We start from the raw sequence: 25,701 nt of genomic DNA on the forward strand, positions 1-25,701 counted from the left end.
TCCGCCAGCCCGGCGGCCACCTTTCTTCAAGTATTACTGTCCCCTCGTCTTCGTTGCTATGCTTTGCTGTATCTTGCTGTCTGACACCAGGCTGCTGTATTTCCATCACTAAAGGATCTGTATCTTACATTTTTCTTGTGAGTTTAGTACCAAAAAACAGTCCTAACTCTTTTTTACATGACCTCTCTTTATCCCTTAAAATTAAACAAGCTGTTTTGATTACCGCGCCTTTATATGTAAACTGATATATGTAAATGAGCTCTGTTCTGATTAGCTCTCCTGTATTGTGCCTCATTCCAAAAACCAGTCTGAGCTGAAACACTCGCTACCTTCAACATGTATAGGCAGGACTAAACTGCTGGGAGGAAAAAACAATTCAGCATTTAGATCTTAGATCAGGATGGGGACTGAGGGCCAGAGTCCAGCAGTTTGGTGATTTTCTTGCTCTAGCACAACAACCTGGTAATTACCTGATGAACTGAAACTGGAAGAGGTGGGGAACAGATTCCAGCACAGAATTTGATGATTTATCTACTCAGGCAAACCTAAGATGTTTAAAATGATTATATTATGATCTTGATTTATGCACAAGATCATGATTTAAGCACAATGCATTAAAAGAGATAAATATAATGATATACATAAAACTTCTAAATTTTAACTTAATATATAAAAAAACCTTGTATGTTTTTGCAATGTCATTTTAATCATAAGTGAAATTGAAAGATTTAGATTTATCATAAGTTTCATGATTTTTAAATACAAAAAAACTTTATCCAAAAAATGCTGTCCCACAGAGTTTTAGTCCATGGGCGGAGCCTTATTTTAGAGCAGGAAGTGAGACTGTATCCCTGTCCCTCATGGCCACATGTTGAGCAGTTAAACCCCTTTGTTTTGGAGAAAATGCATATCCCAAAGCTTGACAATCAATGTGTAACATTAAGAATTGTCACTACAGAAACACAAACATATTTTCTGCAATTAAGTACATTTTTTAGTATTTCATTAAAAATATTATCATTTCTGTCAGATTTTTTCAAATATCTTCACGTTTGTCACCTGATCACCTCAAACATTAAGGATGGGAGATTCAGAAAGGAATTAACCGACCTTCAAATGTTGTTAGTTAAGAAGGACCAGGCTAGAGGGGTTGACTTCACCAATTCATGGCATTTTGCTAAACAGTGTTAAACCATCGTCAGACACACTGAGAGAAATTTAGGAAAGGGACTTAGACCCAATTATCTCTGAAGAGGACTGGTGCAATATTTGTAAAAATCTGTTTCCCCAAATGTTCCTCATCTGGTGTTCACAAGCTTAACTTTAAATTCATGAATAGGATATACTTTACACCTGTTCGCCTACAGAAGATGTTTCCAGACAGATCTAATTTGTGCTTTAAATGTAAAACTGAAAAAGGAACTTTTTTCATGCCTTTTGGCAGTGTAAAAAAAATGGCATTTTCTGGGACAGAGTACACAGCATGGTAGAAAATATCTTTTAAACAGGATTTCAGAAATCACCTGCCCTGTATCTTTTGGGAACGAGAACACATTTTGATACTGATGGCAAAGTTTTGTTTCTAATGTTTTCAGTCCTGGCAAAAAAATGGGCCAGCCCCTCTCCACCCAAGCTGCAACTCTTCTTCCCCTGGAAAAATTGACCTATGATCTACGTCAGCAAACGGACAAATTCTGGAAACTTTGGACCCCCCTGTGGACTTCAGTAGAAAATCTTTCTTAAAATCCTACGTATGTTGGCCTTCTGTGTGAGATTTAAATGTATGATTGTCAATACTTTATAGAGTGCAATTTTTTTTTTAATTATGATTTTATGTGTACACGGCTGTTCAAAGCAGTGTCTGTTAGTCACGTACTGGCTGGCACTTCTGCTCAAAATGAACTAAAATTATTACTACTGAAACAGTAGCTTTATGACTGTTTTGATAGTGACAAAACGGAATGTTCAATCATTTGTTTGAATAAAATAAGCTGCACATGTTAAAATTAAGGTATAGGATTTTATTCTAAACCCCAAATCAGTTTAAATTCAAAAATGAGTTTTGAACCCTCACTTTAAACCAATTCAGTACAACATTTATATATTAGTGTGTTGTCATCACAGAAGCAATGCACTAAAATTGGGCTGTTTGTGCAGCTCAGTGTCCACAAATGACTTCATGGACTAATAGTAAATTTGGAAACGTCCACAGTATTACTATTTTAACTACTATATTACTACTATATTAACTACATCAAAGCCTTTTATTTAAAAAACGAGGAAAATTCTATGATATGGGGCCTTTAAGTACATTTCACACACTTGGTTTTGAGCTAAATCGAGCTTGATCCGACTATAACCAGAAAACTGGAAACGTGTCAGCGTACGCTTCACACAAGTCTCCGGTGCCTTTGCACATACAAGAGAAGAACGCACTGGTGCAGCCTCTCCTGCACAGACTTTATGTAAACCCACACCTCTTTCTACTTCATGATCCAAATCTGAATTGAGATTATCTATCAATCTGTCGGCCTGTCAACCAGCCTTCCTCTCAACATCCCTGCTTTTCCTCTGGTGTTTTATTTAGCTGCGCTTCAATCGGCAGGGGATTTCTTACACTCCCCCTCCCCCTCACCTCCCCCCTGCACACTTCGAGCTATGGTATCGATCGGCGAGGGGGCGCACTCACAATGCAGCCAGGGCCCTATTCGAGCCTGCATCTTTCAGAGGGAGGCATCGATCCTTTCTCCCCCCCCTCCTTTTCTCCCTCTTCAAAGAACTTTATTGAATGCAACAAACAGAGAAGGGAAGACTTGAGAAAGAGGAGAGGAGAGGAAAGAAGAGGGGAGGAGCGTCGTGAGGCCTGGCATGCTGCCTATGCCGCTGGGTCGAACTGGGAAGAGGCTTTCGGAATGCTAGGAATATTGAATCAGGAATCAAAGGATTCCACATGCCTGCTAGGTTATGCAGCAGCAGGAGATTATGGGGGGCTGCTGGCACTCCCAAGGTGGGATTCTATTCAATTGAGCTCAATGAGGGTCACCGAGCTCCCCTCTTTGAGCATGCGTCTGTTGTTGAAAGCCTCACTCACTGCAGATTATGTCAATTTGCTGGGGAATCCTTTGTATCTCCTCCTTGGGCCCAGGGCTTGGCTACAGTGGGTATCAAAAAGCACCTCTGGTTCATCTCTCTTTTCCTCGTCCCCCCATCTCCCGGCCTTCTATCAAGCAGCATGACAAAGCTATGATCAAACGGTGCTCCAGAGGCAAGGACGGCGGCGGAAGCCGCGTGTCATGTCCACTTAGCGCTTGGCGTAGCACTCGGCTGCATGTGTGGTACGTCGATCACCGGCAAAGGGAAGAGGAAAGTAGTGGGACTTGGCAGAACTGGCACGGGCACACACTTTGCGAAGATGGATTTGTAAGGTTAAAGCCAAGCCATTAATAAACAGAGCAAACAAAGCACTAATTAACACGTACAGTAGAGGGGAAGGTTCCCATGAGCCCTGCTTTAAGTCATTAGCGAGGCAGCGTATGCATTCTGATCAAGCCGTAAACAGGCACTGCTACTGAAGCCCTTCCCCTTTCCTGCCTTCCCTTGTTCCAAAGGCTTGTTAGAGACCGGCGTCGTCCATGGATCTTGTTTTTTTTCTTTTTGCCTTCCTCACTACATGTTGAAACTTTCCAAGCAAGGGTGACTTCCAGGGTGAATGCAAAACATGGAAAGAAAGAAGAACAAAAAAATCAAACACATCATAACAATCATAACAATAGTTTCCCTTTCTGGGCATCTCTGCTTAAGATCTTAGCTGAGATTCATGGAGTCAGAAACAATTACATTTCTGTAACTGCCGACCCCCCCTTCCTTTTTTTAGCGTGGGTTTTCAGTAATTTGATGTTCCAGTGCGGGAGATTGTTGGCTTTAATACAAATCATGTTTGAATCGTTACTTTAAGACCTTAAGCCCTCCCCGGGTGTCAGGAGGATTCAGATAATGAGGCCTGCTGGGATTTCAATCATTTCTACATCTGTTGAAAAATAAGGGGGAAAAGAAAAGAAAAAAGGGGAAAAAATCAACTCTTTTTCGAGGCACCCCTCCCTCTCCCGCAAAAAAAAAAAAAATCTAACTCATTTTGAAGATTAAGAATAATAAAAAGAGACTCCCCTTTTTAACTCCTGGACTTTTGTGTGCTCTAAATTTATTGGCCTTGAACTCCCTCAGTACCTCAACGCTTTAACTCCCCAAACAATTTCTCACAAGCCTCTTCCTTCATTGGAAAATAAATAAATCCCTCAGATTTTGCCTTTCAGACACCTCTTTATTACGTTCCCCTCATTCACACTCGATCTCCAAGGTTTTTTTCTCGCATTTTGCCTGTAAACAGTCAATAAAAGCACTTTCAGATCCCAGTCTGAGACATATTTATAGTGTTATGAAGAATGTACACCCTGTTGAGGGCCATAATCGAGCCCCAACTCAGGGTGCTTAAAATGAGACAATAGTTAGGTTATGCTGACTTTTCACCAAAAGTTTTTGCTGAAGGTTCAACCAAAGATTCAGGGTAGTGTGGAGGCATCACTGCTCATCATAAAAATCCAACCACAGCTGTACACTATGGGGACACCGGATAGGCTCAAAAGAAGACCAACAGTCGTGTATTTGTACAAAAGCATGTTTTTTGGGTTGTGTATTTGCCTGGGTGCCGTTCCATTAGTGGTATGTTTCTAAAAACTAAAGTGCTAACGTTCTGCCTTGTTACTGTTTAGGCTGCAGAACTAGCCATCAGTTTTTTGTGGTGAGTTAATCCTTTAAACCCCACTGGAGGGTCCAAACTTTTATTACACACTTATATAACCGAAGAATAGCTCTGCAAGTTTGTACTGAAGTCCGTGTAGTTGCAGAAGTCTTAGCATGCAACAAGCTTGGAATTTTAAGAGGTTAATCATTTGAACCAGCCCTTACTAATACATAATAATTTTTCCACTACTCTAGATACAACTTAGGAACTGTTAATGTTTGAAAAATGGCAAGTAGCTGGAGTGAAAGTGCTAATGAAAATTTGTATTAGACAATTTCTTTGAAAAGTTAAATCTGTGAGCAATCATTCAAATTTGCTTTACTCAAATTCAGTTTAGTGTGATATACGAAAATGGCAGAATTAAATGGAATGATGTCAGACTGTAAGGCAGGAGTGCAGTGTAGTCGACAAAATCACATCCATGCAATCAAAGTACCACGAAACTTTTGAACTGTCAGTTCAATTTTTTACATTGTTGCTTTTTTCCTTAAAAAATACTCTTTAAAAAGATGGTTCTTCAATGGTTCATTAGAAAAGAAACAAAAATTATCTATATAGAACCATGCACACTCAAAGAACCCTTTGCATGAAGGGTTCTATATAGCACCTAAAATGGTTCTTCTATGTTGAGCTTGTAACAACAGGATAATTCTTTTTGGTGTTGTAAAGAACCATTTTCAGAAAGGTTGTATACAGAACTACATTCAACATTTTCACCATCAATCTGAAGAACGATGTCAACAAGCAAACGGTTCAACCTTTAATGTACAATTTAAGGGAGTACTATGCAAAGGTTTAAGGCACCTGAGATAATGATCTCTGGTAAGTAAGCATTTATTTGTTCAGAATAAAACAACAGCATTAGAATTAATACAAATAACATTCATACAAACAGTAATTTTACATTTGGTTTAACCATTTCCAAACCTTTCTCAGTGGCAGCCCAGTATAACTTGTGGTCATCATCCATAATTAAGGTCTGTGCTTGCTTACTGTATTTATCTCGTGCTCCTTATTTACTTGCTCCTTACTTAGTTGAGCCTTTCAACATACAGACTGATTCAACAATTCAAATTTTTTGAGCTTCTACTGTTATAAAAAATGATGTACCCTGCATTCTTCCCCTTTCTTCCCATTATTCACACAAAAATCATTATCAGTAACTTTTGGTTTTGGTAAAGATAATCTGGTTGAATTGTAGCATTGACAGCATAAGCATACCAACACAGCAATTTCCAACATTTTTTCCATGTTAAGAATTTAAAAATCTGCAACTACTCATGTCTGTAAACCAGATGTGTGAAGAATCCACCAGACTTTGTAAAGTAATTCATAAAATATTTTAAAAATAGATGAAAGTAAACATTCGTACTTTGTTTAATTCTTGGTCTAGAAGATTCTACAAGCTAATAGTAGTAAGTATGACAAATATGTACATTCACACCCTTTATAATAGCTAATTCAGCCTCATAGAGTTTTCCAATTTGAAGTGAAGATTAAGCCATGTTCAAAACTTATTTACCCAGAAAGTACAAAGACATTCAATGGAAGTAAATCCAGACAAAAAGGTTATTATTTTTCTAGGGCATATTATACTATTTCCCACTTCTTTTTATCAAATTTAAATGAAGTTTCTCATTTTTGCTGAAAAAGAAAAACAGAAAACTGCAAAGGCAAATATTTCAGAAGTTGCACCTTGTAACAAAACTACTTATAATTGGACAAGAGAGCGTTAGTGCACTAATTAAAGCATACTTACTTAAGCACGCTGCTTGGGCGCTGTTTTGATCTGCCTTCCCCTTCAAATTTCTTTCATTCAGGAGTTTAAAGTAATGAAACAATCTGTCCATCTAGATAAAAGATACAAAAGAGAGAGAGGCATCCTATAAGGCAATAGAAAAAGGCCTAAATGACTCTGATACTCACAGATTTATCCAATATTAGCCTTTTTGTTGAAGAGTAAGATGGGTTAAATTGCATAATTTTTGCTGTTTCTGTTTGCAATTGAATGTTGGTAAATATAGGCTACCCCCCTCAACCACCCACCCATGTCATGGGTTGTACCTGGTTAAAATGGTTTTCAAATCACTTTACCAAGCCAGAGGGAGAAAATAAAGCAAAACTAAAGCAATTCTTTGTACTTTGTACTTATTTCCCACCAGAGTTTCATGTTTCATTCAAAAATATGTCATGTTAAACAAGAAAAATGCATATGATTTCCGATTCACATTGATTTTAATGGAACATTAGGCACTACACTTTGTGTAGGAAACCATGTTAATTCGAAACGAAAACACCAAAGTGTTGGTGGTGAAAGAACTTTAAAACTCTGCGAAAGGTTACCATAATTTTCTGTCATTATGTGCTTAATAATGCTTACCTAATTTACTCCACACTTTCCTTCTCCTGTGCAGGGAGAGCCTTTATCAGAACCTAGAACACACACAGTAAAGATATCACAACCTGTCCTTCACCCTTGAGGATGTCGTACACTCTGTGAGTGACAGCCAGCCTCCCAGAGCGCTCTTTATTGATCAGTCAGTGGCTCTTGTAACACACAGTATCTTTTGAGGGTCAGCACACCTTTAAAATACTGCCCTTTACAGCAATCACTATGACTTTCAGCACAGTTAAGAAAATCTGAGCCTGTATCTGGACGCACACTTTAGTCATTCACGCTCATAACTACAGAACTTAAATGTTAGTTTTACAGTAACAACTGAACAATTTATGTACTTATATTTAAATATAATCATTTTTATAAAATAATGTATATTTTAAAGTCCTGAAGTTAATCAGTTAAAGGGCCCATATCATGGAAAGCATCTTCACTTTTCTGAAAAAAAAAAGATCTTGATTTAGGGTATAAACATGTAAACACTGCTTCAAAGCAAAGTTTCAAAATGTACAGTTTACTCTTCAGTCCATTCAGACCTTACAAGAAAACTAAGCTGCAAAAATGGCCTGTTTTGAATTCCCTGATTTTGTGATATCATGAAAACATTTACTAATATCTGCCTATTCAGCCTGCAGCAGTTTAGCTCCACCCATTCAGTTAAAGTGTTTCAGCCTGAACTCAGAGCAGAAGTCATTTTCATAAACACAAGCCTTAAAGTTCCCATATCCTATATTTTTCTTGAATTTTATTTTTCTTTTAACAGACTGTTTTTGTTTCTGTGCCTTTAAGACTGATATATATATAAAAGAGCTCCCTTCTGACTGGCTGCCCTGTATTTCGCCTTCACAAAGCAGCCTGTGCGAATGTGCGGGGCTAAACTGCTGTAGGTTGAATAGCAATGTAAACGTGCTGAATATGTAAATGTGTTGGTTTTCATGACATCACAGAAACAATTGATTGACAGCTTAGTTTTCATACATGAACCACATGGATTAGAGGAATGAATGGTGTATTTTAATGGTGTACATCAGTGTTAATTTGCCACGTCAAACTCTTTTATTCCACAAACGCAAAGACAACTCAGTTTTACATGACAGGCGCTTTGAAGGCATATTAATGAAATCAGTCTGTTTCATAGGATAAAGAGAGGTTGGGAAAAGGTCGTGTAAAAATGAGCTGAATTCTGAAAATTTTTGTTACAGAAAACCACAAAATGTTGCATTTTATTTCAGAAAAATGACAATAAAAATAGGGAAAATATAGAACATGGGTCCTTTAATAACAAGTGACTAAACTGAACCATTTTGCACAATAACTAGGGCAAACTGTATGAAGCAATAATGTATCAGATAGTCCAGCTACACATTTAAAGACAGATCATATCTTCTTCTTCTTTCGGCTGCTCCCTTTAGGGGTCGCCACAGCGGAAAGACATAAGGACAGATCATATGACAAAAACATAACATCACAGCATTTTCATAATACACTCATATTGCCCACCCCTACATACACTTATGGCAAATCTGTTTCATTTCTACTTACCATATTAGTACAGTACATACATATTTACTATCACATCAGAAACACATTACAGTACACAGACTCAAAGACACAGAGCCGAAGAGCGAAAGGCATAAAATTGGCATTTGATCTCTTAATAAAGAGAAATAGCCACAGTGCTGTGCAAAAGTCAGAGCGCGCCCTTCATGAATTTAGTTTCCTGTCAAAACAACCATTAAGTACAAGTTATTCATTATTCAGTAGGATATTTCTGAGGAGATTAGATATTTGATAATCCACTTGTATGAGGAAGGGTACGTCAGAGGAAAATCATTTTTAAATGAGAGTTTTGAAAAAAGGATTTTTATAAAATTATTAAAAATTATAGAGGAAATGGGGCCACTGAGCAAGACCTGGTAGACCACCAGAACTGTCACCATCAGATAAACAGTCTTTCATCTTTGATAGAGAGGAGAAAATCAAGCTCCACTCTTACTTCAAATCTGAAAAAATCCACAGGTGTTTCTGTCCATCCTTCCGCTGTGAGAGGATAATCCACAGTCTGAAAGGATGTGTAGCTGTTACTGAAAACAGGACATAAAAAAAGTAAAAAGAAGAAAATGTGCAAATCAAACAAAGAAGCTGCTGGTGTTCTCAGAACAGCGGACGGACCACCCCAGTCCAGTCCAGTCCAGACCTCAACTTCCCTGAATGTGTTTGGGATTATTTGGACTGTGAGAAGCAGAAAATGCAACCAACTTCTAAGATTGAACTTCAAAAGCGTAGAAAAATATTTCTACATATTTCTTTGAAAATCTGAAAGCAGGTCTCCTTAAAAGAATCAAAGCCGTGATAAAAGCAAAGGGAGGACACAGTAAATAATGATAAAATTATATTATATTTAGTTGTTGAGATTTCTGTGTAATTTGCCTTTGCTCATATATATTTGTTTTTTTTCTGATGCTTAAAAATTAATAACTTGTATTTAATGGCCGTTTTGACTAAAAATGAAATAAATGAATGGTGGTCTCTGACATTTGCACAGTATTGTTTAATCTAATGGATTAAATAAAATAAATAATATTATAAAATAGGGCGCTCACTCTGTCAAGACAGGTCACTGAACACTACAATACAGTGCTCTGTCACTCTGCAACCCTGCTGACTTTTTCACATAACATGGCAACACTGCCATCTTTAGGTCTCGACACGCGTGTAAAATTGCTAACGGCACACCACAAGAACACTTGTGTTGCTGAGCCTTTAGAAAAGTGGAGCAATGTTAAATAATTCATTTCTCTGGCCTTTAGTGAATGAAGGAGATGTCTTTGCATCTTTGCACTTAAGCTTGATGTAGGATATTGCTCTAAGGATAAAACTGCTCCGAGGCATTAAGCCTCGCATGGTAGATGTTCCATCCACTGTGCAAACAAAGCCAGAGTAAGCAAAATAAATATGCTGTTTTAAGAGAACTGCGCATGAATTTCAGATTAAGAAAGTCGAGTGTTTGTGGGTGATTCCATGATTGGGGTGCCATTTGTGTCCCACTGATATTACCTTTATAAATATGTATGTGAAGTAAAGGTAAATGATATTTTAGACATGGGTGAAGTGTCTCTAACAAGCAACCTATGCACATGTTTCAAATAAATAACTACATTATAGTTATACAATAACATTTCTACAGCACTTAGAAAACAGCTGACTGCCCAAGTCCACTATAAGTTAATTATACTGTATATACCTATTTATATACCTATTGTATATAAATGCAATCATTAGAATACTTGTTTTCATTAGAACACTTCACAAATTGTTTTACTTTTACATTAACGTGTGATTCTCCTGCCTGAAATGTCCTTTTTTTCATGTGTTATCCATGCATTATGAAAAATGTCCACTTTAGTTAAATATTTAGAATATTCCACAAGTTACACATTCAACAAAAAATTGCATCATCCAAAATTTCCTGAAGATCACGGAAAGAGGAAAACCAAATTCTCTCATTCCTTTTTTTTCCCATTATTATAAATTATATTTTTTTACATTGACACACTACGTCAGTATGGAAGTTCAAGAGTTACTAAAATTATAGACTTAAAATAACACATTTTCAACAATCCTAATCATTTGTATCGCAAGTTAAAAGGGAAGTCCAGCGATTTAGCAAAATTATTTAATCATTCAATGGTTTAGATGTGAGTAAAATCATTCAGAGTGGTTCGTGTGTAAAATGCAATTTTGTAGAGAAATCTACTGAGTCAGAATTGTTCTCCATTATAGCACTAGGAACCAGATGTGCAAAACATTTCATGGCTCTAACAAACAAACTCAAAGACACCGAACCCGCCGGGCCGAGGCAGAACAACCCAGAGCTAGTGGAAATTGGTGGTGTCAACAAACAAAATGATTCTTTGCACTGTAAAATAGTTCATCAGATTGCTGAAGAACATGTGGTATATGCTTCTATATAGAACCTTTCTGAAAATGGTCCCATAAAGCACCAAAAAGGGCTGCTCTACTGTTACAAGCTTGACATTGCAACAATAGAAGAACCCTTTTGGAGCTATATAGAACCAACGCATTCTCTATCAGCCTGAAGAAACATTTCACCAGGAAAAGAACCATTTAAGCATGAATTAGTTCTACATACAACTATTGGTTTTATTAAAGAACCCTTAAAGAACCATTTGTAAGTGTGTAGTTTTGATACATAAAACCAGACAAACATTATAAGTGAAACTCAGGGAGAAAAACTAAATTACAACTGAAAAACGCTGAAAAATTAAAAAATGATACCTTATTAAATTTGAAAACTTTCTAATAATTTCTGAAAGTTTAAAAAGGTTAAATGGCATCCCCACTGCGCAGTCACCCATGTGGGAGGAGACCCCATAGGTAGTCATTTATGTAACTATGCTTTATTTTTTTTTAGCAGGCTTGATAATACAACCCATGCAGTGAGTGATACATTTCACTTATAGCTAACTCCACTGCGCACAACGCGCTTCTTATAGAGTGTCATATTCTGCCTTGCCAAATAACTTCGATAAGCCAAAGTTCACAATAACAAAATAAATGTTACATCCATTAGATTTGATTTCACAACAGGCAAGGTTATCATTCTTGGCCATACCAATATGGGCTTTTATCTTTGGCTGCTAAGCTGTTGTTGTTAAGTAAATATATCACCCAAAACTGCAAGCAATAATTAGTATAATTTTTATGCATATCTCTAAGTAGAGCCCACTCACTTTTATTAATTACTGCCAGCATTAGCATTTCTAGATGTTCTATTCATTCATCAGTTGCTTGCAAACAGCATCAGCGACTCAAAGTAATGAACGTACTGTGTGTGTGGCTGTGTTCTCTGTGCGCAGGCAGATACTCACCACCACATGATGGAGACAAAAGCCAGTGCATAGTAGAGTCATTACATCTGCTCTTACACTCTAACACTGCAAAAGAGGAAAATGACAAAGCAACTTCATTCATCTGCTCATACCAACCTGTCAGTCCAGGCGTATGGAAAAGTTCAACATCCTCTGCAAATGACATTTTGTTGATTTTGTAAGTGAAAAAAAGTTAACCCAGCCTCTACAAAGAATTTACAGATTTATTTGCTATTTGTATTTATTAATAAATTTTAATATGTTGAAGAAAAGAACATAAAATATAACTTTTGTCAAAACTTTTACACAGGGCACATTTTATGCACTCTCTGTAGTGGATGTGTTAACTTACCTTCACTTAGAAAATCAACAAGACATGTCTGTTGTCCAGGGACACCCAAACCTCTGCATATGACAGTGCATTGTAAACCTCTGGATTTTGAGTCTTGGGTATTCTTTCAGTGTAATTTCAGAAATGATGCATACAAACTGAACACAGGTCAATTAATTTCTTAAAAGCCAAACAAGGTAAGCCTAGTTTTTTTGCCAGATTACCATCATCACACAAGTGTCTATGAAAACGTTCAGTAATTGTTCAAGTATATAAAGTTACTTCATTGAAATGATACAACTATACAGGGACTCTTATGACGGCAGAGTCATTCAGGGCTGGTAAAGGAGCATTAGAGGATACAGCTGTGCTTTTTATGAGTTCATTTGATCATTTATTTAACAATTCTGACATACTGGGTCTACTGTTATGCCACGAATGAGTCCATGAGAATATATGTAGCTAGCTTTCCACAAAGCTGCTAGTTTTTACACTGAGGTTTCAGCAAGCTGGGCTAGGCCTGAGTAGGAGGTGTGGCCATGAGAGTGGGAAGCATGGGGTTGAGGGGCTAAGGTGGTCCATGTTTTTTTTATTGTTTGTTTTTTCTTAGCTTTTTGGGGTGTCCAAGTTGCACATTAACCCTGTTTGCACAGCAGTGCTACTTTTTATGTTCAATAATTTTGGTTCTAGATGCATATCATACAGAGAACCACTTGGGTCCACAGCATTAGGAATGCAGACATTTTTCATTTTCCTGCCAGTCAAGCTCCATCTCAAATATTACTAAAAAGCTATGTCAGCATCTTCAGTCACGCTCAAATCTGACCTCTTTCCATGTCAACACGACGTGTCCATTCAAAATAAAAACTATTTTTTAAGTAAGATATATTCAAATATAATTTATTCATAAAATAACGTTCTGTCACAGTAAGTGGTGAGGAGTGACAACAAGACTGAGAGATGGTAAGTTCTGCTTTTGTTTAGTATTGATCATTTGTTGTTATCACCCTCCTGACCTGGTCAGTCTGCTCTATTGTTGTCTTATTGTTTTAACCTCCTTGCTAGCCCAGGCTAGTGAGTCATGGGAAGAGTGCCTGCGGGAGGCGAGGTCAGACTCCTTAATGTTGTTTATAAAGTTGTGCCACAGTCACTTTGTTGTATTCTGAAGATTATACTCTTTACAATGAGACAAATAAATATAGCATTTGAGCATTTTCACCTTCTTAAGTAAGTCGTATTCCATTGAAATGTTGAAAAGTGTGGGCAGAATACAGAATATAGCTTAACCTGTTAAAAGCGTCTGTTATCGGTAACCAGTGGTCCAGTTCATCGCCCGGTTGCAGTTGATAGGCATGGATTTCAAACCTAACGGCTACATGTGTAACTGTGTAAGAACAGCCTGTCCTTTGCCATTCAGCTAAACTGTTTAGCTTGTCAAACAGAACCGCGCTCAGTATAAAATGTGCTGCTGTGTGTGGTCACGAACGCTGTTCTTGCTCCTATCATTTTAAGAGCTGTCTTGTTATTGGCCATGTTTAGTTTACTGACCGAGTCGGTTATTTACCTTTTTATTTTCCTTCAGTTTCCTGCTCGCTAGCTGGGCCGTTCATCGTCTGTCTAATGATAGTTTCACACACCGCAGTCAGGTAATTGTCTTCCACAGTCGTCTGTCATTGGTTCGCGGTTGCTACTGAAGCCCGTCCTGCCCCGCCCCCACTGATCTAAAGCCAAGCCGACTGACAGTGAACGGCTGGCTAGCTGTTTATTTATCAGTAAAGCTGAAGTAATGGGAAACTTTATGAGCGTTCAGGTTCATCGTTAGCTCGTTTTGATGAGAGACGTAAAAATGCGTGAGAAATTCACCTCTGCTGTTTTATTTCTGAGCGCTTTTTTAATTTCAGAAATAGGAGCACAGAACTTGTAGAGAGTCAAATTTACCACTCTGCAATGTCTTCTGGGTTTCTCTAACGCTAGAGGGCGCTACCGAGTGAGTCCAAAATGAATGGGTTGATATGGAGCGTTTGAGCGAAATTTATAATTTATAAATGCTTAAACATTTTTTATGTAAAAGAATGCAATCAAGAGCATAAAACATCTTAACACTGCTGTTATATCTTTAAGAGCTTTTAAAAAGTTTTAATAAGCGCCTTATATACGTTCATGACGTCAGTGAGCGGAACAGCCAATGAGCTGCTCCGCTCTCCAATCAATCATCACTCTCTAGAAGTAATTTCCGCCTTCTGCTGCACAAAACCCGTTTGCTGTAGAAAAGGGGAAATATGTAGGTAGGACTTATTTGTTTTTAGTGAAATACATCCTTCTACTTTCTAAAATTAAAGAAACGTTCAGGATGAGTGATTAGAAACTATTTTCACTTCTCATTTTTAGCCATTGAGCGCCATTTACTCCCATTCATTGAAAACTCGCTCCGAAGACGCCCTTTGCTGTTTTTTATATAACGGGGGAATAGGAAGTGGCCGGGCTCTTCATAATCCGGCTCTGATAGGAGTTTATAACAGCATAATCAGCATTCAGTAACAGTAATACCAACCAATCAGCACTCAATAGTAATATCGCCAACCAATCAGCACTCAGTAACAGTAATACCAACCAATCAGCACTCAATAGCAATATCGCCAACCAATCAGCACTCAGTAGTGGTAATGCCAACCAATCAGCACTCAGTAGCAATAACACCAACCAATCAGCACTCAGTAGCAGTAATACCAACCAATCAGCACTCAGTAACAGTAATGCCAACCAATCAGCACTCAGTAGCAATAACACCAACCAATCAGCACTCAGTAGCAGTAATACCAACCAATCAGCACTCAGTAACAGTAATACCAACCAATCAGCACTCAATAGCAATATCGCCAACCAATCAGCACTCAGTAGTGGTAATGCCAACCAATCAGCACTCAGTAGCAATAACACCAACCAATCAGCACTCAGTAGCAGTAATGCCAACCAGTCAGCACTCAGTAGCAATAACGCCAACCAATCAGCACTCAGTAGCAGTAATGCCAACCAGTCAGCACTCAGTAGCAATAATGCTACCTCTCTCCCGCCCAAAACCCATTTGCAGTAGAATTTGGAAAGATACTGATAAGTTTTCTTTAATTTTTTAATGGACTGCATCCTTCTGCTTTCCAACATTAAAGGAAGGTCCCTGACAAATGGTTATAAATAACCCTATTCATTCAGGACCCATTTGCAGACACCCTGTTGCGTCTTCTAGGGTTCAGTAGCTATTACAGTCATTCACACTGCCATTAGCAGCTGTTTTCAGTGGATTTTTCAGCAACAAGGCCAAGGGACCACAGCACTGTTCTGATGTTGCTAACTGACAGAGGCGCAATGCAATGAGGCTAGTGGACTGCTTAGCTAAAGGCTAAAGCAAGCCAGTATTGGGTATCCTTATCGGTGCAACCTTAGTTTATTGTTCATAACTTCCAGTATTCATTACAGTGAAGTGACAGCTGAGTCTTAAGTGCAATTAGGGATAGCCTTTCTACTTTTAGGGCTGCCACTATGAAATTATACTGGTAATTGAGTAATCTACCTATTATTCAGACAGTTGAACAAATGTATTTAAAAAAAAATCTAATAAAAATAGACTTAACAATTACAAACCATACATAACCATTCATAAACCCAAAATGCTGTACTGTAAAAAGATAAACAATGAATCCATTTAAAAGGCTACTGAAAAACACATGAAACACTCCATGGCAAATATGTATAAAAGACTCTGTTTTTTACTGTGAAAGAGATCAGTAGAAGGATCTGAAACACACATTATCATCTTTCAAACTGCTACTGTCAATTCATTGAGAAAGTAAGTTTGATCACTTTCTTTTCAGTAATCACGTTTAATCAAGTAAACTTCAACATTCTGTCTGTTCTGCATTCTCGTGTTTCGCTTTTGTCCTCTTATCCTTCCCAGAGTTTATTTAAAGTTCATTCCTCTGTCATTTACTTTCTTCCTTCAGTTCACTGTTTTCCCAGAATAATCTGGTTGTCTCTGAAAATATAAAAAACAGATACGTCTCCAAAAAATGTAATGGTATAGTCATCATTATCAAAGGAAGAATACAGAGGAAATGCTTCAGCAACCATCATCATCTTACTGAACCTCGGCTCTCGTAATGAAATAAATAAATGAAACTGCAACCCAATACTGAGTTTCCTATTGCAGAGGAAATGTGTCAGGAACAAGCATGCTGCTAAATTATGTTAAGCCGGAGCACGAGCCCAGGTTCAACAACATACGTACAAATGCACCAAGCGGAATGATAAGGAGTGCCTGAATTAAACGGTCATGATATTAACAACATGTGATGTCACTAAACCCTCACAACAGAGATTGTAAGCTGTGTACATGTTTGTATTATGTACATTTAATGCTTTTTTTCAGTACAGCATGCTCAATGTCAGTGTTTAATGCCTGGGCTTGATTTTAGATGTAGCATTATAAGTCTGAGCTTATGAGCAGTCTGTAGATGAGTAAGACCAATGAGAAGCAACCTGTGCAGATGACCACATAAACACAACTGGAAGTCTACCTTCAGCATTCTATGTGCAGCATTCATGCCTTAAGTAAAAAATGGACAGTGGTCTTCTAAGCTAATAAACCAGGCCTGCATCTTGAATTACAGAAAATAACTGCCGCTTTAATCACAGTAACACAGTATTGGTGAGAAATATTGCAGTTTTGATATTTTGATATTCTCCACAACATTGCTGATCCCTAAAAACTGATGATCTCAATTACTTTCTCAGAGCAATCTGACTCAAGAAAAGCATCAGTTCTGTCCCACATCACCTCATAGTGTGAATAACGTACATGTGATGAGGTCTAACCACAGTTACAGTACTGTTCATTTCTATGAGCGGCCTTATGAGATTTGAGATATTATTAGTTAGTTAGTTATATACTTATGGCAGTTCCAGCTCAAACACAGACATTTGAAGTTTTGCAGCAGCTCCACATTTGGTTTACAACCAGAATTTTTTTTATATTCATTTGCAATTTTGTTTAAATTATATTTGACTTCCTTTATAAAGCAATCTATGTATATAACTTTATACTTTATACTTAATTCCTGAACAGGTAGTATGCAGACTTTGCTATTCCTAGGATCTTATCTAACATAAGACTTTAATATACACATACAGTTGTGTGCAAATGCTTGGGCACTGTGGACAAATTAAATATTTTCTTAATTGCTGACATGTAAAGATGCAAACACCCCATTTCCAGAAAAAGAGCATCCCAGAGAGGCAGAGTCTTTCAGAAGTAAAGATGTGGAGGAGTTCACCACTCTGTGAAAGACTGCACAATCAAATAGTGCAACAATTCAAGCATAACGTTTCTCAGTGTACAATAACAAAGAACTTTTGCTTTTCATCATCTACAGTATATAATATCATTATAAGATTCAGAGAATCTGGAGAAATCTCTATATGCAAGGGACAAGGCCAAAGACCAGTATTTGCTGGCTGTAATCCTCAGGTGGTACTGCATTAAAAACAGTGGAAATCAGTGCATGGGCTCAGAAAAACCTTGGATAATCATTGTCTATGAACATAGTTCATCACTGCATCCACATTTAAAATGGACTGAGCAGAAGTGGAATAGTGTCTGATAATTCAACATTTGAAAATCATGAACATTGTGTCCATGGCATTGTGTCCATGGCATAGGCATAAGACAATGCCAAAGCACATTCTGCATGTATTACAGCAGCATGGATCTGTATTAAAACAGTCTGAGTGTTAAATTGACCTGCCTGCAGTCCAGACCTCTCAGCACTGAAAACATTTGGCGCATTATGAAATTAAAAATATGACAAAGGAGACCCTGAACTGTTGATTCACTGAAATCCTATTATCAAACAAGAATGGGAAAACATTTCACTTTCAAAACTACAGCAGTTGGTCTCTTTAGTTCCCAAAAACTTACTGTGTTGTTAAAAGAAAAAGTGAAGAAACACAGCAGTAAACATGCCCCCGTCCCAACTTTTTTGGAACGTGTTTGTTGGGATCAAATTCCAAATGGTCATATATTTTTCAAAAAACAATAAAATTTCTCAGTTTCAGCTTTTGATGTTTTTTTTTGTAGTATTTTCCTTTAAAATATGATTCACATGATTTGCATATAATCTCATTCTATTTTTATTTACATTCTGTACAGTGTCCCAACTTGTTTGGAAATGGGGTTGTACATTTTTGCAGCATGTGCAAAACTATAGACACCTTGGCTTTTGTAGAGTCTCAGAAATAGGAATTAACTCATTAGGCCTTAACTGACTCATGAGGACTAGTTAGGCAGATCAAGAATTGCCATTAGGAATTGTCAGCTGATGACACTCCCAAAGCAGAATAAATTCTCTGGCACAAACCTTGTGATAACTCTTATCAACCATAAGCTCCTCTAATTAGTTGGCTGACGGTCTGAAAATGAAGCTAACTAATGCCTACAAAATATGGAAAGGCTTTGAAAGAGATTTCAAAGTGCTTCCAGTTAGCAATTTCCACTGTTCATAATGTTATTAATAAGGAGAAAGTCCAGGCAAGAGCTGGAAGACCAAGAAAACTCTCACATAGAACTGTTCATATGCTGTCCAGAAAAGCAAGGCAAGCCAGAAACATTTCGTAAATGAAGTTTATGGACTGGTGAAGTAACATCACCAAAGGAGTGTTTAGAGAAAAAAAGAATCAGCATTTGATGAAAAGACCACCAACTTGGGGGTGGAGCTAATATGCTTTGGGGTTGTATGGCAGCAAGTAGCACAGGAAACATTTCATGGGTAGATAAAAGAATGGATTCTATAAATACCTAATTTAACACAACTAATTTAACACAGTCAAGAAACTAAAATTGGAAAAAGGCTGGCTTCTACAATAGGACAGCAGTCCAAAACATATCTCAGAATCCACTATGAACTACTTCGAAAAACTCAGCTCAGAGGTTTGGGAATGGCCCTCACAGTTCCTTTACTTGAAAATCATTAAAAATCTGTCAGAAGATCTTAAACACACTGTGCATGCAAAACGTTTCAAGAATACTGCAGAACCAGAAGCTCTCTGCAAGAAGACTGGGGGAAATTTTTGTTAAAATGTACTGAGTACTGATCTATTAGGGTGTCCAAACCTTTTTACATGCCTCAATTATTGTTTTATTTTTTCTACTATTTAAAATCAAATTTAAAGTGAATGTGCGTACTTTTTTTTCACTTTATAGACCAACAAATTGCCCTTTTCATGTTCATTCTGTACAAATATGTATAAATGTGTATATCATTCCACAAATCCGGGTGCGTCTCTGAATCATAAGTGAGAATCTTGATCTCAGTTTTAAGCCAAAAAAACTTGATTATGGTTTATAAAAATATGATAATTTTTTTATTAACAACATGGATTCAGCTGTTTTTATTTTTATTTATTCAAATTTTGTTCAAAATATCATGAACCCTGTATCATGAAATGAACAGTGAGTTGATGATATCGTTACACTCCTAGTGACAGCTTGCGATGGGACTCTGCTGAACTAAGGCCCTGGCCTTCGTCTTCTAAAGAATGTGCATAACATTCCCACAGACCTCTTCTCCTCTGCAGTGGTGCATCATGGGGGAAGTTCTAGAGCTGGTCACTCTGAGAAAGCTGGGATGTTGATGGGGGGGGGTCAAGGGGGTGGCTGTATAACCTCTTCCTTCCTCTGAGCTCCATGGCTCCCCTAACAGGCGACCTGGGGCCTCTTGGTGGAGCAGCTGTCATGGGCTGTTTCCGGCCGGGTAGTGTGGGAAAGTCGGCGAGGTCTCCACTGAACCCCCCAGCCCTACTCTCGGCCTGCTTCCTGACCACCGCTAAATATACCGGCCCTTTTGTTCCTTGCCGGGCCCAAAAATACGCTGGCGCTGACATCAAACGTGTTCTTTCCAACTTCCTCCCGGTGGCTTTTTCAGCCACTGACGCTCTTCCCGCTTGGCAGCAGGCGCCGCTTTCCTGGATGGTGTGAAGCATCGGGAAGTGAGGGCTGCATGGATGTGGCTGTCTGATGCAAAACATAAGAAGAAGATATTGGTTACAAGATGATTGGAGGTTCAGTGCATGCATCATAGAGTTGGGCTGTTTTCAAAAGCCATCATAGTTTTATTATTCTTTTTATGAACTTGATCAATTTTATATTAGATTTTCATGAATTACAGTGTATGCTAAAAACCTGCTCTTGTTCAAAGATAGATAGGAATGTAGGCAACAGCCATGGCTAGTTAATCTTATTTTGTCTACACTGAAAAAACTAATGGGATGACTTTGTGTGTACATGATTCCTGCATGAATAAAATATTTTAACATATAATATATTTTAAATTTTATACATTTTTAAATATTATAAACCGATAATAAAATATCAGTTTACTTACTACTGGCAACTGTGTTAAAATAACAGATTTTATTCACAGCTGTACTTCTGATTATCAGGCGCATATGTGCGTATGTCTTTTCTGATTACAGCTAACACTACAAATTAAATGACTTATTAATTAAATAATCTGATTATTATTTTTATGATTAAATTAGTTGAACTGTGTTTTTCAAAAGACCAGACAATGAACATGGACTGAACAATAACAAACCATGCACAAAACTTTCAGCACGTCACTGGAAAACTATGAACTAAGAGGCCTTAAATAAAAAGACAAGGACTAATGCAAAAACACTGGCAGTAAATGTATATAAATTAATATGAGCTTCAGCAGTTCTTACTGTATTTAGTGACCAGTAAAGGAACATGCATGGTCAATAAAGTACACTTTAACCACAGTAACTGGGATCATTTGTGCAGTTGTGACATCCTTACTCTTCATCACAGCTTAGTTTACGCATATCATAAGGACACCTGAAGGAAGACACATAATAATAAACGTCACTACATGGAACTGATTAAGTAAGCGCGTCATTGCACACTCATCCTGAACTTCCCTCCTTGTCTTTCCGGCCACTACGCCATCATTCTGTTTTTCATTCCACTGTTAGTAGACTCGCCTCTACTGAACGGAGCCCTGCACTTAACCTTCGTGGGCAGAGCAGGTGTGGAAAACGACCGGCTGCTAAGATAGAGTACACTAAATAATTCACCCCAGACCTCTTTCTTCATGAGATGGACAGAGCCTCAGACTTAGTGGGCCAAACGCTCTCCCCTCCCCCAGACACCAGCCCAGCATTCATGTGCAGACGTGCAAGGACAGTGGACACACCACCACAAAGGCTGCCCTGAACATGACAGCCTTCCTGCTCTGAACTGAGCTCACATTCATCACACACCCCCTCACCCTCTCCTGCTGGAAGTGACAGGATCTATTCTTTCCTTTTTCCCTCTCTCTCTCTCCTCTATCTGAGCCATTGGGTTCATTCAGACTGAGCTGCTAGAGCAATGAGTGGTGTGAGCTGACTAATCGTCTAGGCTCCGGTGACTAAAGCACTTCCAATCTGTTCTTCCGATATCCTTTCAAAAGTCCCAAACAAAGTGTGAATAGGCCAATATGCTGTCAGCATCCTCACCTTATGGGTTAGACAGTACCATATGGTGTTTTTTATCATCAGGAACGTTACACAAACATCCCCAACCACCCCCACTATGTCATGAAATATCTAAAATAGTATCAGAATGAAGACAATTCAGTGACTTCAATGGCTGGAAATCTTTACATTAGTAAACATCTGTTCCAGCGTACTTTTCCTTTTTCCCTTCCTATTGTCCTATTTATACAGACATAACAAGCACCGGAAGGACAATATTCACAGCAAGTATTAACAGTATTAATTTAGTAAAGTATTAATTACAGTATTAACACTAGCTTAGAAGCTAAGTAAGCTGAAACTGGCTAAATGACTGCCGCACTATGCCACAACAAACCAACTTTAGCTTAGACTACCTTAGTCTACTCTACTGTTATTTGGGCCTAAATGTAACAGCCCTAAAAACAAACCTCAGTCTTTTCAGTTACAATAGCTATAAGATAAGATAGACTTTTATTATGCAAATTTCCCCCAGTGGGATAATAAAAGTCTATCTTATCTTATCTTAACACAAGTCGAACAAAACTTGAGGTAGTGGTGTAATTTAGTCTGATTACAGCCCACCCCAACCCCAAACACTCTTACAAATAGGCCATGTTTGTGTTTGTAAACTGATGTGACGTGTTTTGTGGGCAGAGCTTCACGGCTGGCAGAAAGTGAGTTAGCATAGAGGTGTCAGGTGGAGGAATACAGATCATCCAGATGCCTTCTCCAGTTATTTTAACGGTTTGCTAGCACAGAGGTTGCCATTCACTAATAAGCTAACCCTTAGCCTTTCCTCCTGACCTCTACTCACTGTCGGGTCAGGATCCAACTAAATGGCCAAATTTACAGTCAAATACAAATACCTTGTGGATAAACCCAACATCTACAACAAGGAAAAGCTGAAGGCAAACAAATCTCTTATGCACACAATTTTGTACTTTGCTCTCATGTCCAGGGCATTGAATACTAGGATTTGTTGAATGTTTTTGTTTGAGCATTATGGACCAACCTATTTCCTAGCTAGCGAAAGGGATGTAAAACGCACTTATACAAGACGTGGGCTATCAGAAAGAAATCAAGCAACTATATATATATATATATATATATATATATATATATATACTGATAGCAAACTGCACTTTTGGATGTATATTAGAACAATGTAAATCACTGGAACTAGTGCTGCTACCACTTTCTAGCAGTAATGTGGGGGTAATACAGTTAGCTGTCACCTGTAGCAGGTAGCTGAGGCTAATACAGTATCCCCTCTATAAACTGCATATGTGAATTTAATCAGGATTGGGGGAGCAGCGAAGTAGCGTGTTACTTTTTATAGTTACCAACAAATATTTGTAGCTAGTAGCTGCTACAATCTTTTGTGTAGCTATATCGATAATATTCGCTATAATTTCGCCACAGGCTTCAGACAACCCGGGAAAACTGAACCACAGAGGGCGGCCATTCACTGGCCTGGAGGCGACTGACCTAGCCGCGGACAGCTCGAGCAAACGGGCACGCGCTCGCCCCACGCGCTGATCACCCCTTACTAGCAGGCTTAACTCAGGGGTCGCAACCGAAATGTTAAGAAGAGCCGTTTTGCCCTTTCAGCCAAAATCAAATAACCCACCTTGGGAGGCTCGACGTTTCTGTCCGTTTTACCCTCTTGGCTGTAAGTTTGTCTCAGTACGAGCTGATGTTGTAATACGGGCTGGAACATAAACCCAAACCCAGACCTGCTCTGCTCTGCTTTAACCTTCAGCTCAGCTGTAGCCACTTTTCTCACATCTCAGGAAACGTCTCCACAACTTTCCCGTAAAATGTCTCTCAGTGTTTGACTTTTTATGGGGTTGAAGTCGCTTCTCATCCTCCAGCTTCTCGCTCGAATTGTCCCGTTCCACCTTAAATTGTGCATGAGGCGCCAGATTGTACTGCTGTGCCATTTAAGGTGGAACGGGAGAATTCGAATCAGAAGCAGAGGAACGTGAAGCTGACTTAAGTTTCGCAAGTTGCTGCAGATTAAACGCATCAAATCAGCAAACCAGAGTGATTATAAATGTAAATAAGTCCGTTCGTCTCCAAATGATCGGTGTTCGTCTTCTCTCTCTCTGCAGCTTCATTCTCTGCATTGCTGTGTGTCCAGCAGTCTGTGCGTCAGTCTTCAGCCTTAAAGGTTGGTGAATTAGCAGTTATGCGTTAAGTCCAGCGTTTAACACCATTTATTGTGAAAACTGTGTTAAAGTGATACTTTTTTGATCCCACAACCGGGGAAATTCCACCTCCGCATTTAACCCATCCGTGAAGTGAAACACCACATACACACTAGTGAACACACACACTAGGGGGCAGTGAGCACACTTGCCCGGAGCGGTGGGCAGCCCTATCCACGGCGCCAGGGGGGAGTTGGGGGTTAGGTGTCTTGCTCAAGGACACCTCAGTCATGGACTGTCGGCCCTGGGGATCGAACCGGCAACCTTCCGGTCACAGGGCCAGATCCCTAACCTCCAGCCTTGTGTGTTATAACGATTTTACAGCACAGGAGGATTATTATGTTATTTTACCTGGAAATCTGGTTCTGCTGTGGAGCAGCTCTGCAGCAGTGGAGAGATTATTCAGGCCTGATTCTCACCCCAAACAGAGTCAGAGTCAGTGATGAGGGTTTTGAGGCTGAAGTGTTGCTGAAGTTTAATAAAGACTCTGAATGTGAATGTTTGTACATATGATGATCAGGAATAACATTATGAGCACCTCCTTGTTTCTATGGTCATTGTCCATTTTATCAGCTCCACTTACTGTATAGATCCACTGTGTAGTTCTACAGTTACAGACTGTAGTCCATCTGTTTCTCTGCATACTTTGTTAGACCCCTCTTACTTTGTTCTTTAGTGGTCAGGACCTCCATGGACCCTCAGAGCAGGTACTGTTTGGGTGGTGGATCATTCTCCACACTGCAGTAACACTGATGTGGTGGTGGTGGTGTGTTAGTGCGTGTTGTGCTGGTACAAGTGGATCAGACACCACAGTGGACTTTTAAACACTGTGTCCACTCACTGTCCACTCTATTAGATGCACCTGCATTGATGGTTCACCCTGTAGATGTAAAGCCAGAGACGACATCTCTTGCTGTACAGTATGAGGTAATCATCCTCTAGTCCTTCATCAGTGGTCACAGGACACTGTTGGCAGGACATTTTTGGTTGGTGGACTATTCTCAGTCCAGCAGTGACACTGAGGTGTTTAAAACTCCAGCATCTCTGCTGTGTCTGATCCACTCAGACCAGCACACTAACACACCACCACCACATCAGCGTTACTGCAGTGCTGAGAATGACCCATCACCCAAATAGTACCTGCTCTCCATGGTGATCCTGACCACTGAAAAACAGGGTAATAGGGGGCTAACAAAGTATGCAGAGAAACAGATGGACTACAGTCTGTAACTGTAGAACTACACAGTGGACCTATGGACGATGAGCATTGAAACAAGGAGGTGGTCATGATGTTATTCCTGATCAGTGAATCCTGCTGAAATGTTGAAATTGGGCAGTTTTATTTCAACAGTTGACAACACTTTGCACAAAATCCTCTGGTTTGTATTCAGTTATTTTTGTTGATTTTTGTTAGGAAAAACCTGGAATGACTGACTTTGCTTTTAGTCTTAATGTTTGTTGGATATCACGCCTTTGGCTGTGTCAGTTTGATTGTTGGTTAAACT

The 25,701-nt window shown here is 38.8% G+C and overlaps 1 long non-coding RNA gene across 2 annotated transcripts in view; it reads right to left on the reverse strand.

Moving 5' to 3' along the window:
• Positions 1-14,068, reverse strand: part of LOC108431242 — a 28,095-nt gene extending 14,027 nt beyond the window's left edge. For both annotated transcript variants that reach the window (XR_001858138.1, XR_001858137.1), the window contains exons 1-4: positions 13,984-14,068; positions 12,089-12,154; positions 7,179-7,231; positions 6,558-6,648 (exon numbers count right to left, since the gene is read on the reverse strand). This is a non-coding gene — a long non-coding RNA (uncharacterized LOC108431242). The remainder of the gene's footprint in view (positions 1-6,557; positions 6,649-7,178; positions 7,232-12,088; positions 12,155-13,983) is intronic.
• Between the last annotated feature and the right edge of the window lie 11,633 nt (positions 14,069-25,701).

Source organism: Pygocentrus nattereri, chromosome 16, assembly GCF_015220715.1.
Source record: "Pygocentrus nattereri isolate fPygNat1 chromosome 16, fPygNat1.pri, whole genome shotgun sequence".
Taxonomy (NCBI): Eukaryota; Metazoa; Chordata; class Actinopteri; order Characiformes; family Serrasalmidae; genus Pygocentrus; species Pygocentrus nattereri.